The following is a 14,295-nucleotide window of genomic DNA, read 5'->3' as shown; positions in this document are numbered from 1 at the left end:
TTGAGGACATGTAAGATAAATCATGACGAGACCCTAGGGGTTGCCTTTCTCCACTCCACTAGCTGGAGAAATCTATTCATCCTCCTTCTGTCTTCGAGAATCAGGTGACTTCGTCCTGCTTCTCTATTAAACAGGAAGCATTTCAAACTCACCAGTGGAGAGGGCCTTGCTTAGCCCAGATGTCTGGATATTACACAATCTGTGTGGTGTTAATAGGGACTTTTTAACTTTGACTTCCAAACCCTTTGCTTTTTTTAGGAGATTCTGCACCTTCAGCTTGCATCCTTCTAGTTGGTCCCTCCGTTTTGATTTTATTCTGGTTACTTAACTTCACCCTTAAAACCAGGAGGGGTTTAGTAGCCCCTTGGCCCCTTTGGAAAATATGACAGGTCATTCCCAATGACGGTAGACAGCAGGTACCGAGAGACTTACCTTAAATTGCCTTCCATGGTAATTCAGGCCAGGCTTCCTCCTAGGAAGAGGCCAGCACGGTATGACAAAATCTGGTTTGATGTCCAGCCTGGCCACATGTGTCACCTTTGTGTCTCAACCTCCAGCTCGGTAAAATGGGGTATTACGCACAATCTCTTATGTCTCTGTGAGGTTCCCAGGTAACACGTGCAGGCACTGAGCTTGGTGGACAACAAGTGCTTACAACATCTCAGTTGCCTTTATCTTTCCCTCTAGCACGGTCAGATGTTAACACCAAAGAGCCCGGGCAGCAGAAAAAATTTACAACATAAATCTCAAACACTGTTAACTGGGGGCCACGGTCATTGGTAAGCAACTGGTGAAAATTCTAAATACGAAATCTGCTTCTTGTAATTAACCTGAGGCCTTCCAGGCAAGGGGCAGCAAGAACAGCCTACATCAGGAATATGCGATCATATTAGATTAGATTAGATTAGCATTTGCCCACTTAGCACCAGGGGACAACAGCAGGTTACAGTTCTTGTGTAGACGCTCCTGATGAAACACAAGGCTGAGGTCCGATCTGGAAAGAGATTTGTGTCGGTTTCTTCCAAGAGCTTCCCAGCAGGGGTCGGAGTGTGGTAGAAAGAATACTGGACTTCAGCTCCAAGTCTCCATACCGATTATGTAACTGAACATTCCCCCAAATCAGTCTTGCTCGGTTTATTCAAGCTGTAAAATGGGAAAGGGATTTCTGAGTCCAGGACTGCTTACCCTGGAGATCCTCAACCTTCTGCGTGTGTAGAAAGCACCTGCAGGTGTGGTTAGGCTGCAGCTTGGTTCAGCGGGCCTGAGGCAGAGCCTGAGAGTCTGCATTCCTCATTGACTCCCAGGAGACGCCAGGCTGAGGAGCACATTCTGAGAGGCAAGGACTTAGAGTCCTGAATGAGCCACTCTACACAAGCAAAGGGCTGTGAGCCCTCAGGTGTAACAGGTAGAAGGGAGTGCCTGGATGGCAGAATTCAAATATTCTACTTAGACATTTTCTCTAATAAGTAACGTGGCCGAATTCCATGTTCTTCCATTCTACACTACTCTTTTCAGTGCTTCTAACTGTATGTACATCGATCATTAATTTCAGAAGTGTGACTAACTTGGGACATAGAAAATGTACTAGGCCTCGTATAACATGAAGTGGCTTCAAAAAGTGTGTGGAAGATGGAATAAAAAAATTATTTGGGTGTAACAGATACTGAAATCCAGGCAACGTTTTTCGTAGTACACATTTCACATGAACTTTTTGCAGATCACTCATATGGCTATTGGAAGGAAGTAGAGGAGGGAAAAAGGAAAGGAAGAGAAGGGAGACTGGATAGAAATATGGGAAGAGGAGATGTATCTCCCTAACAGAAAGAAGAAGGGCAGCCCTCTGCCCTGTTGCCAGGTGAAGATGGATTAAAGCTATGTACATTGATGACTAGGGGATTCAGGGATGGCTCAGTGAACAGATATGGCTACAGAAGTTTCTGGAAAGTCTTTGTGACATTTCATCTGTCTATGTGACTACATTTACTTATAAGATACTAGAATACAAATAAAATGCATAAAAGAAAATAAAAATATTTATTTCAGTTCAATCCAAGACTGTGTGTCTTATCCATAAGTGAGCAGCATACATTGAGCACTCACTGTGTGCACAGCAGTGTATTATGTGTAATCTCCTTTTCCCACGGGACTTGGCTTGGTGACTGTGCCACAGTATAGTCATACTGGTACCAGGCCCCCAGAGCTGCTTTGCCTTATTGCTTTTGTTGTTGTTGTTTGGTTTTTGCAACCTGGATTTACCTTTTAAGTTTTAAAAAGATTTCATGGCCGGCGCCACGGCTCACTAGGCTAATCCTCCACCTTGCGGCGCCAGCACACCGGGTTCTAGTCCCGGTCGGGGCACTGGATTCTGTCCCGGTTGACCCTCTTCCAGGCCAGCTCTCTGCTGTGGCCAGGGAGTGCAGTGGAGGATGGCCCAAGTGCTTGGGCCCTGCACCCCATGGGAGACCAGGATAAGTACCTGGCTCCTGCCATCGGATCAGCGCGGTGCGCCGGCCGCAGTGTGCCGGCCGTGGCGGCCATTGGAGGGTGAACCAACGGCAAAGGAAGACCTTTCTCTCTGTCTCTCTCTCTCTCACTGTCCACTCTGCCTGTCAAAAAAAAAAAAAAAAAAAAAAAAAAAAAAAAAAAAAGATTTCGTAACTCATTCCAAGTTACCCTCCACTAATGTTGAACTAAGAAACAAAGACAAACACTTAAGGTGAGGCTCCCTAAGGCTTCTTCATTACATGACACTTCATATCACCCAGCCTCAAGTTGCACCCCTGACCCTGCCATTCCTGGGCCCTCATTCCTATTCATTTTTCCCACAACACTTTTAACCCTACCAGCTTTCTTAATTTCTTATAATTGTATTTCCCACTCAGTCATGAGCTAGGGGGCAGGGATTTTTATTGCTTTGTCTACTGTGGTCTCCCAGCAATTGCAATTGCGTCAGCACCTAGCAGATGATCAGTAAGTATTCGCTGAAGGAGTAGATGAATAGCGAGGATTTACGGCAGGTAAACATGTGGCAGTATTGTCTTAAAGGTGTTTAGTGAAGGGTTTCATCTGTGCAGAGGCCACCCCCGGATCTGAAGAACCCACATGTGATTTCTCATAACTCCTGTTCTCCCAAGTAAATAACTTTCTGTTTCCTATTAAAGATGTTATCCAGTGGTGCATGCTGCCCCAGACTTAACGAGCGCAGTTTGAATAGTGAAAGTGACCAGGACACCATTTTGTTCTGTACCCTTCCTAAAGCAAGCTGTTCACAGAGTCATTGCCAGGGCTCTTTGGAGAGTTACCTACTGAGAGATTCCTGGGGCACGCAGACTGACTGCTGAGTGCCAGGGACCTCTTCCTCCTTGTCTTGGTGGCCAGAGAGGACAGGGACAGAACTGGGGAAGAGGGCTGGGCTTCCTACTGGCAGTGAAGGAGAGAGCCTCCGATAGGGCCTGCTGTATCTCCCACAAACACTCTGGTTCAGAGGGGCACCTACAGGCAAAGAAGGGAGGTGGGAGATGCTAGCCCCTTACTTGCTGTTTCCCGGGCTGTGCCAGTCGAGTCCCAGGCAGGCCCCAGCTAAGGTCCTGCTCCCCTTCAGCAGATCACCTCTTTCTGCCGCTATGAAACTATCTCTGGGCCCTGAGTCTAACCCCGGAGCCCTTTGGAAGCTACTAAGAGTACTGAGGTTTCTGCCCTAACTCTTTAGGGTGGGACTGATAGTGTCTAAAGCAGAGTATCGTAGTAACCTGACTTGGAAACGGTCTGGCGAGAGCTTAGCTCCAGCTTGTGAATCCCATTTTCAGTCTTCATGCAGTTTCAAGATTTAGCCCAATTTCCAGACTGTCCCCTACCCAGGCTTGAAAACGGTTTTATTTCACACTCTGCGGCAGGAGGTAAGTGGGTTTCTATGTGAAAGTGATGGTGCCAAAGACATTTATGAACATTAAAAAAAAAAAAAAAGTCTGAACGTGGCTTAAAGCCACTCAGCCTATTTCTCATCCTGCACTGTGCCTTGTGGAGCGTATGCAAGTTCAGAGCTCTCTTTGAAATCAGTGGCAGTTATGAGCTTGCAGCAACTCTGTGGGGCACTGAGCAATATAATAAATGAACCCCTTTGAAGACCAACCATTGTAGCTGGGCGCTTTTTCTGCTACCTGGCACTGATTCCTCAGGGGTGTGGGCCAACAGCCGAATGCCCTCTGGTTTTCAACCTTGGTCTTGAAAGGTGGGAGAGGTACAGGAAAGGAAGTCGTCCCATTTCCTTAAAGAACTGGCATATATCCTTTTTCTATCAACACCCGGGATGAAGCATCCCATGCCCACATACTTCCAGTGAAAACAAAACATAAGCTGCCTGTCATCTGCAGGCACTTGCTGGCCTATGCAGCAATAAGGAAAACAGAACAAAACAGAAACAAAGCTATCACCTGCCCAGAGAAGAGGCAGACCTCTTTGTGTATCGGGGATTTCTCACATTACTGATTTAGTTAAAAGCAGAGAACACAATCTGGGATACTTTTCATGTTTCTCCTGTGACACTGCAGGCTAAGTTGATATACTGATACCAAGGTGAAGCTTCTTAAACATTCTTAAAAAGAAGTAAAGCTTTGGTTTTAACTTTTGACCGCATATTCCTAAGTATTTCACATTTCAAATAACTAAATTTAATAAAGTAAACATGTCCAGGTAGCCTTTAAGCACACACGTATTTAGAAAGACTGAATTGTTTGGCCCAGTCTTTCAAGTAGGCGCTTGAATGACTATCTAAATACTGCTTCCGGTACTGTCAGCCGATTCTACTAATTTCCACGAATCGCCTTCCTTATTTCTCACAACCACACCGCCATAGCAATATTGTCAACCCGACTCAGCCATGAAAAGAACTGAGGCCAGAAGATTCCAAAGGCAAAGAGCTACTAAGTGGAGGAATTTGTGTCTAAATCTATACCCTATGATGTCCAAATCTAGATCCAATTTCAGAGCTAAACTGCTGCTCCACATACTGCAATAATTTGTCCCTTCCTACAATTACAGTTAAAAGTATTCAAAAGATTAAAAAGCATTCAGCTGGTGGAGCTGAAGAACAGGGAGACGTACAACGGGCTCCTGGTCAGCTGTGACAACTGGATGAACATCAGCCTGCGGGAGGTGATCTGCATGTCCAGGTACGGGACAAGTTCTGGCGGATGCCCGAGTGCTACATCCGCGGCAGCACCATCAAGTACCTGCGCATCCCGCATCATCGACATGGTCAAGGAGGAGGTGGTGGCCCAGGGCTGCGGGCCCGGGGGTCTGCAGCAGCAGAAAGAGCAGAAGGGCCGCGGCCTGGGCGGCGCCGGGCGAGGTGTGTTTGGCCGAGGCGGGATCCCGGGCACCGGCTGAGGCCAGCCAGAGAAGAAGCCGCCGGGCGGCAGGCGGGCAAGCAGTGAGCCGCGCCCCCGAGACCGAAGCCCCGCCCCACCGCGGGACCCTCTCCTTCTGCCTGGGCCGCCTCGCCCCCCCAAGTTTGGACACTGGTGTGGTGGTGTTGGTTTTGTGAAGCCCCCGCCCGAGGGCGCCCCGAGGCCGGCCTGGCGCCCGTGGGTAGCACGTGCCCGGCTGCACCTGCTGGCATGGCCCAGGGCCGGCCCTCCCGCACGGCGACGGACCCGCGGGGTGGGGTTTTATTTTGACATTGCGCCGCCACATGCCAGGATCTGTAGCGTCGCCTCCCAGAAGGTTGTTGGGGACGGACCAGACGGGGCCGGCCCCTGCGCCTTTGCTTCCGTTTCTCTGTGTTCTGAAAATAAAAGCCCAGTCCAGCCTCAAAAAAAAAAAAAAAAAAAAAAGTATTTGAGCCTATGCTGAATCAAGGTTAAATCCCTATAGGAGTCAGATCAAGAATAATTATAAGAAAAATCACTATCAGATGAAATAGACTTCAAGGAAGCAGCATTTCTAGATAAAAATATGGGATAAGAAGGTTCCAAGTCCTTTACACCATCCTTGACATGCTCCCTAAAATAAGGAAAGAAACACAATAGTCTTCATAGAAATTGTTTGGTATATGACTTCCTTTGGTTTGCTTTCTTATATTCTGCTTCATTCCAATATAATGCTAGGTGGAAATCAGATAAAAACAAGTGAAGTGTGGGTAAAGAACAAATGGAAAATAATACTCACTGGAGACCAGAAGTAAATTAATACATGCAAAGGCATGCCACAGTGAGAAAGAAGGAAAAAACATACAAAAGCAAAACCAAGAGAGATCAGTTATAAGGTAAATAGTAACAGCTGATATGAATTGTGGGCTTATGAGTTGTCCAATACTATGCTGAACATTTTTACATCCACTGGCTCACTTAATTCTCACTGTGACCTTATAAAATAGACACAATTATTTTTGCTATTGTATATATGAGGAACTCAAGACACCAAGAAGTTAACAGACTCCTGGTCAGCCAACTCCAAGGTGCCGGATCCTGGCTAGGGACCTAACATTCTGGTTTCAGGCCTGCGCTGTTTACTAGACCTACCTTTGCACCAGGCAAACACACAGACACATTGTCATCACTCTTGAAAAACCAGTTGTTTCTTGGCATTTGGGTCTAAGTGAAATGGCTCTTTGTGCCCTCATGAGTGGAACTTGCAAGGTACACATGTTAACACCATTCTTTCTGAACATTTCCAATGTGGAGAGGCATATGGCTGTTTCTTGTTGGGGCTTTCAATGTTAGCTAAGGCCCAATGCCAAAAAGCAATTCAGTCTAAGTGAGTAATAGTAAAGGGGACCAAAACAATATGGCTCAAGTGTTAGCTTGGCTGGTTTACCTTGATCTTGAGATGTAATCTAAACTATCTGGAGAGATGAATGGACTTCATGTCCTTCAGGCAATCCTCCATGGAGCCTCCTTAGCTATAAACATTCCTGGAACACTGCTCTGCTGGAGAAAAAAGAAAAATCACAACCATATAGAATGGAGACCATAAATCTGGAGCGAAACTAATCTCAGTTGTGCCTTCAGTGTTCCTCGCAGTCCTATTATATGTGCATCTCCCGTCTCCCTCAGCTGCTATTCCAAACCTTCACCACTCTTCAAAACTTTCAATCTTCTCTCTTTGGGATGACCTTGCTTCTAGCTTAGGGACTAGCAGCTCTCAGGATTGCTTCTTTCAATTCCCCATCCATTCCCCAGAAGCTCAAATGCATCTGCATCCATCCTTTCCTTGTCCTCGTCTCCAGCACAAGACAATTTTCCTGTTTAAGGCAACTACATCCACTGGGGCTGTGGATGTTACTCCACCTGAGGGAATTTGCTTGATCAATGTCCTCTTCCTAGCTTCAACGATCCTTCTGTGACTCCTCATCAGCTCACAATTATGTTCATCTCTTTTATTTAAAAAACGCATCACAAACAAAACCCCTTTTAATGACCTGTTGACTTAGCATCCCTTTTCTGTGATAACTATTTTTGTAGAAAGTGTGATCTGAATTTACTAGCATGGTTTCACAGCACCCATTCGTTGGTCCATTCTAACCTGACTTGACCATGGGACGGCATGGACTGCCTTGCTTTACCTTCTGACCTCATGGAATGAGCACTGCAATTCCGGCCATTGTTGCACTCTTGGTGCTCTGGCTGTGGCTCTGTGACGTGCCTCCCTGCTGCCTCTCCCGCTGTACCTCCTTCATTCAGAGCTTTTGTTGCTTTCTATTTCTCTACCCTCTCCTTAAATGTCAGTGTCTTCATTTCCCACTTGCAGGGAGATCTTATCCCTACCAACGTTTCACTTCTAAGCCTATACCCCTAGTTCTTGTCCTATATGCCCAATAGTCTTTGAAATAGTTCCACCTGGATGTCCCACAGACAAAGAAAATGCAATACATCCCGAGTTGAACATGCTCCCCTCTGCTTTGTACCCAGCCCCAGTCTGTAAGTCTGTTTTTCAGAATAGTCCACAAAATCTATTCTCCCTCCTCTAGTTTCCACATTAGTGCATGTTTAGATCCTTCACCCAGTAGCTCAAGCCTAAACCTTCGGAGACTTTGAATCCTTACTTGCTTTCTAAACAACCTATCCCTATTTTTTCTTCTTCTTGCTTATCTCACACATTGAATGGGGCCATGATTCCACTTGACCAACTCTCTTAATCACCGCAGTGCAGCCCTTTATATTCATCCAGCCTCCAGGAACTCCCATTTCTAATCACCTTTTCATTGTGGTCCTAGAGTTCAAGTGCAAAAAGCTGATTTTATTTCTTGCTTATAACTGATCATTGTCATCTCATAACTCAAAGGATACAATTTAAACTCTTTTGTCCATCTGGAAAACACCTATTCATATTTTCCTTTTTCTGGGAAGTTTTTTAGGACAGATTTGGATGTGTTACTATATTTGTGTTTCTAAGTCTGAATCTATCTGTTTAAATGCCTTCAGAGAAGGTCTTTGGCTTCTCAAGTTTGTATCCATAACATGTAGTACACTAGTAGGCACTTAAACATTTAGTGAATGAGGAAGGGTATATTTATTTATTTAGGGATATACATATAAATGCACATATAAATATTTGCATATAAATATATATGTATAAAATATAAATACATATATATTTAAAATGCAAATAATTGCAATGAGTGGGAAAAAATATAGCCTGGGGAATCTCAAAGCATGCCCTGCCAAAATTAAAATCAGGAATGCCTTCTTGATTACATACATAACCCTTGAGACACGCTAAATGTATGCGGACCACAATTATGCTGTAGTAAAAGTACATTTTTCAAGGTACCTCTGGGACATGCGAGTATTTTTAAGAACTATATATCATGATAGTGATGTCCTTGACCAATGGAGTCAAACCATGCCAATGAATTAGCTGAAATAGATGTTGGGAAAGGGATTGCATCCAGTCTGTGTATATACTCTACTGAGACACTCTTCAGGGAGATGGGTTTTAGAATTCCTATTAATAGATCCTTCAGCTCCCATAGATATTTCATTCATTCATCTGAGACCCATAATATGTCAAGGCCAAGAATATACTCTTCCAACTGTTAACACCTGGTCTCAGCGTGTGTGGACAGGGAAAAACCCTGTGGAGTTTGATTTTTCAATGTAATTTTTCAAACTTCTTGTTCTACAAACTTTCTCTTCAATTTCTCTCATCCCAACATGAGACCAATATTTAATTACTTCCTCATAGTAATTCTCCCTCTCAGGGGAACTGTTATATACAGATGTGAGATATGACACATTGAATCATCAAGAACTGTTAAGAATTACCAGGAAAGCAGAGCTCAGAGACAATTTGCTGTTCCCTGTTGTTTTACTAACAACTTGAAGATAGGTGACTTGGCATGGACACCTGTTTATAATGTGGGTGACCTGAAGCAAAACCCTTCACTTCTCTCTTTCCTTTTGTTTCCTGTTTGAGATTTCTACCCCAGAGAAGAAGAACCTCTAATCTAATGTGACTATTTGGGTATTTTATTATAGTCCCTAAGGAAATTAAGCCCTCATATCATTTGGTACCTCAGCCAACATATAATTAACACACCACTTGAGGTTTACTGGCTGATATCTTCATCCTTGCCACATTATTTTAAGTTGATTTAATGGTGGATAAATGTAAGCCTACATCATGCTTTATTCAGAGGACCTTTGCCCTAGCCCAGAGCCTCACTAAAATTTGCATTTTGATGGTTAGCCTATATTTTAACCATTAATGTGAATTCCTCCTCTTCTTAACCCCCAAATGAAAACAGGATTATTCCCTTTGAGTCAGAAGAGAATCATTTTTAAAAAATAAGAATCATAGGATAAAAGGATGCAAATAACAGGAAAAGAGGAAAACTTACAGGTTGGTGATGGCTCTGAAAGTGAGAAATGTGCATCATAGGAAGTGGTGCTCCTTGGTGAAGACCACAGAAAACATTTTTTTTTTTTTTGACAGGCAGAGTGGACAGTGAGAGAGAGAGAGAGAGAGAGAAAGGTTTTCCTTTTCTGTTGGCTCACCCTCCAATGGCTGCTGCGGCCAGTGCGCTGCGGCCGGCGCACTGCTCTGATCCGAAGCCAGGAGCCAGGTGCTTCCTCCTGGTCTCCCATGCAGGTGCAGGGCCGAAGCACTTGGGCCATCCTCCACTGCATTCCTGGGCCACAGCAGAAAGCTGGACTGGAAGAGGAGCAACCAGGACAGAATCCGACGCCCCGATCGGGACTAGAACCCGCTGTGCCGGCACCACAGGTGGAGGATTAGCCTATTGAGCCACGACGCCGGCCAACTTTTTTTTCCTTTTTTTTAATTTTTAAAAAGATGATCACCGTTTTGGCTAATTAGTACTAAAAAGAACCAGCGCTGCAACAGGTATTTCACAGATTGTTGTAAGAACTAAACGTAGCGCCATATATGAAAGCAATTTGCCGGTTATAAAGCTCTCCATAAAGGAATAACATGGCCAGTGCAGCCATCTCTGAGTCCATCGGCTTTTAGGTCACTAATTTCCATTGTGGCTACATGGACATCAATCCAGTGAGTTCCAGGGAACATTGATCAGCACTGCAGAATTTGCCCCCCTGAGAATACCAAATATACCACCTGCAGAGTATTCTATTTGCTTTAAAGGCCAAAGATCTTTTCCTTACTTCAAAAAATGCAAAAGACTTTCTGTTTTTGAAACAATAAGTGGCACTGACATCTCTCAAGACTGAAAGCACTATTGTCTCATTTTAAGCACCACCTTATTACTAGGTGAGGATGTTGTTGGCAGGCATGAATAATTAGGTAACTCTTTGTGGGTACGTTTTATTCAGGTCCCATGGGGAAGGTACAATTGTAACATCTCCTTGGGTTATTTCACAAACATATGGCAAATGAAGCACCTGAGCCAGATGCACAAGCATATTATAGTACGTCTGTTTTAGCTTAAAACTGTGAAATACATCAGATGGGGAAGCTGTTCTGGTGGTGAAAATCCATCATGGAAATAGTATGGAAGCATCTTTTCTCTATTGTCCATTTTACCCGGACTGGGACTAATCAAGAACAAAATACCTTGGAAGTCATCATTTACAGCACCAGATCACAGGTGAGGGTGAGCACCTAGGAAAGTACGTGGTCTAGATTTCCATGGGCCTCAGGCACATCCAGTTCGTCAGTGCTCTTCCGACATCCTCTGCTGGCAGGGCTAGAATCTCAACTCACCTTGATTATTTTCAATTCTCTTCCTCCTCTGGTGGATTCACTCCTCTAGAGATGCATATGGAAAATTTAATCCGGACTTTTTAAAAAAAAATAACGAGAATACATTCTCTACTAATTCAGGAGGGAGATTTTTTTAAGCCTATCTTGTTACTATAACATTGGTTTGTTTATTTCACTACAGAGTCATTTTCAGGTACTAGTTTTCTTGGAATCATAGAAATCTAGGCAGAAACGCCTGTCCCATTTGTGGGGGGAGGGGACACTGTATTTAGGAATGAACAGTGTAATTTTTAATCTGAGTTACTTGAGGTTCAGAATAAGAAGATATAGATGCTACTGAACACCCAAGTATATGGTACTGCTCAGGGTCTCATAAGAAAATAAGGATTACACAGGCATGAGCAACTACATTTCCCCTTCAATACATCTGTGCAAATTCCATTAGCATTAATGAGTGTTCTGTATGTGTACTGGGGAGAATGTGGACAAAATCACAATGGAATCTATAACTTTATCCAGTTAAAGAAAAGGACCAGTGGCCTTGCATCCCATTCCTGAGATGAGAAATACACAGGGCCGAGGGTATGCTAACAGTCTGGTGGCAGCCACACAGGGAAAAGGCACTCACTTTTGAAAGCCAGTACGGCATACAGCAGAGACTTTAGGGTTGAATTACTATGGCTGGTGATTGTTGAAGCTGACAATAGAGGTCCATGGAGTTTTAGACATTCTGGCTTTGTGCTGCATCAAAATAAGAAAACAAAATATTTATGAACTTAATTCTGCCTCTCTAGTCTTTCCGCCTCTGAAATGGCAATTCGCTGCATGGTGATATGTATAGATGTACCACTCGGATGTGCTCCCAGCCAATGCAGTATTCCGGAAATGTGATGCACCTGTGTTTCCTTGGTCACCCTGCTGTCACTGGGGTGCCTTAAAGTGCTCTTTCCAAAATAAGTGCGCATGAGGCAGGTTGGAGGCGGGGGTGAGGAACAAGGGAGCAGGACCTGCCTGCTTCTTCCCTTATTTTTCTAATTTCTTAGAGAGCCTAGGAACATAGATTTAATTTCAGGTGAAGTTGTCAGGTGTATCCCAGACCAGAGATGTTGGCAAATCCCGATGTGGGACCACGGTGGCCCTTTATGCCCTCATAGTCCACCTACCTCACAGGGAGGCAGCTTTATTTATAAGACACACATCTAATATTGCAGAACTGCTAAGGTCAGGCCAGCGGCAGCCCCACGGCATCAGGCAAACAACCACACAAAACTGCATCACACAGAGGCCTCCTGCGCAAAGCTGCTAACCCCACAACCCCTGCCCTAGACAAGAAGAGCCAGGAGGTATTACTGACCCTCAACCTTAGTGAGCCCAGAACTCTGATGAGTCTGAGAAATGGACTCTCAGCACTGGGAGCAGCCACGAGACGCTGCAGAGAACGACTAAGCCGTGAGAGCAGACAACAAAACAGGAATGCAGATTCTGTGCCCTTTCCCTCACTTGCCTCCTGAAGACGGAAACTTCGGATGATAAAAGCAGTAATTCTGGGCTGCAAGGGCTGGGGTTTCGTTGCCAGCAGCTGTTTAAAGAACGACTCCTCGGCAACGCGAGTACCACCGGCCCCAGCGGCAGAGGCTGCGGCAGCGGCAACCACAAAGACTGGAGTGCAGTCATATTGGCATCAGATTCTGGAGAGGGGAGGGCAGAGAGGGAGGGAGTCTATTGGCCTAAAAAGCTGAAACATCTGCTGGAGTTATTAACAGCTTTTTGGCTGAGTTCAGCAGCAGGGCACCTTGTGGTTGATGGATTCTTCTCTCAGCAATTCAAAACAATGCAGTTAAAGCAAATTTCTCATTTTCAGAGCACAGCTTAATGAGGCATACAGTATTTTAAAAATAGTCACACTTAAAATGGTCAATAGTGGTGACTGCAATCAGTGGTTACCTTTGGTACTCCACTGTGTTGTTAACTTTGCCAGGGTGATTGCATAACATGGATTTTTCAAAAGAATATGTAGCTCACAGTTAACTTACTTGGTGGGAATTGATGTTATTTATGAAGTCTATGCAGATAATCTCAGGGTGTAAATATTGGCATACGTGTTCAGAACCACTTAAAGACCTCGTGGCTCTCCCTTCCCAAAAGTGTGCATTAAACTGCCTTAAGCTCTGAAGTCCAATTCCAGGAAAGGTTCCAAGGGGCCAGATTATGAAGATGAAATGAAACCAAACATTTGGAGAGAGACTCAGCTGGAAAAAGCACTGGGTTGGGAGGTCAAGGTCAAGGGTGTTAGCCTCACTCCTCATATTAACTAGCTGTGTAGATCCTTGGGATTCTCAACCTTCCTGCTTCCATTTCTTTCTGAATAAAATGAGGAGGCCACTTAGGGGGCATGTCTCCAAATATCTCCAGGCAGTTCTGCCATCCTGGGAGTGGTGGAGTCCAAATCCTGTTTTAACATATTCCTTTATGAAAGCCATGAACGGTAACGAAGTTGAGCCTGCTCACCAGTGCAGGACAGGATGTGCAGTGTTTGGGTGGGGGCATCAGACGCACACACTGCAGAGCAAAACAGCTCTGTCAGTCACTTCAAGTGAAAGCACCATATGCTGTACCAGACGTGGGCAAAGTACAACCAGCCCCAGCTGGATTTGCTAGCCTGTTAGTTTATCTGGCCAGATGACACTGTCCAGCCCAAGGAAGGGTCACGCACAGCTTTGCGCCCTACTGATCCCACATGCTAACTCTGGCAGAAGGAAGGAGGTGGTGAGGGAGAGAGAAGGCAGATCAGTGGTAGGCCAACATCTGTGATGGAGCTGAAGTCAGCTCTGTTCCTCTTCCATCACTTGCCTCTGTGCCCAGCACATGGAAGGAGAGGAAAGCCATGTTTGCCAAGTCATTGTTTCCCCCGGCAAATAGATGATCTGATCTTCAATTGCTGAGGGAAATCAAAGGAGCACAGCACCCCGCCTTCTGCATTCTGATCCAGGAATATCTAGGGACAGAGCAGACCTTCTGATCTATGCAAAAACTGTTCTGGTTGGCTCTAAGATCTATTTATAACCTGATAGGCATCAGGAACATGAACTCTAGGGGTGCTTCTGTTCTCTGTAA

The 14,295-nt window shown here is 44.9% G+C and overlaps 1 pseudogene; it reads left to right on the top strand.

Moving 5' to 3' along the window:
- Positions 1 to 399: 399 nt before the first annotated feature.
- LOC100353232 (uncharacterized) overlaps positions 400 to 14,295 on the top strand; it is a 36,367-nt pseudogene continuing 22,471 nt past the window's right edge.

This window comes from Oryctolagus cuniculus, chromosome 1 (assembly GCF_964237555.1).
Source record: "Oryctolagus cuniculus chromosome 1, mOryCun1.1, whole genome shotgun sequence".
Classification (NCBI taxonomy): Eukaryota; Metazoa; Chordata; class Mammalia; order Lagomorpha; family Leporidae; genus Oryctolagus; species Oryctolagus cuniculus.
The sequence above is the reverse complement of the archived record's forward strand: the minus strand, read 5'-3'. Positions and strand labels throughout refer to the sequence as shown.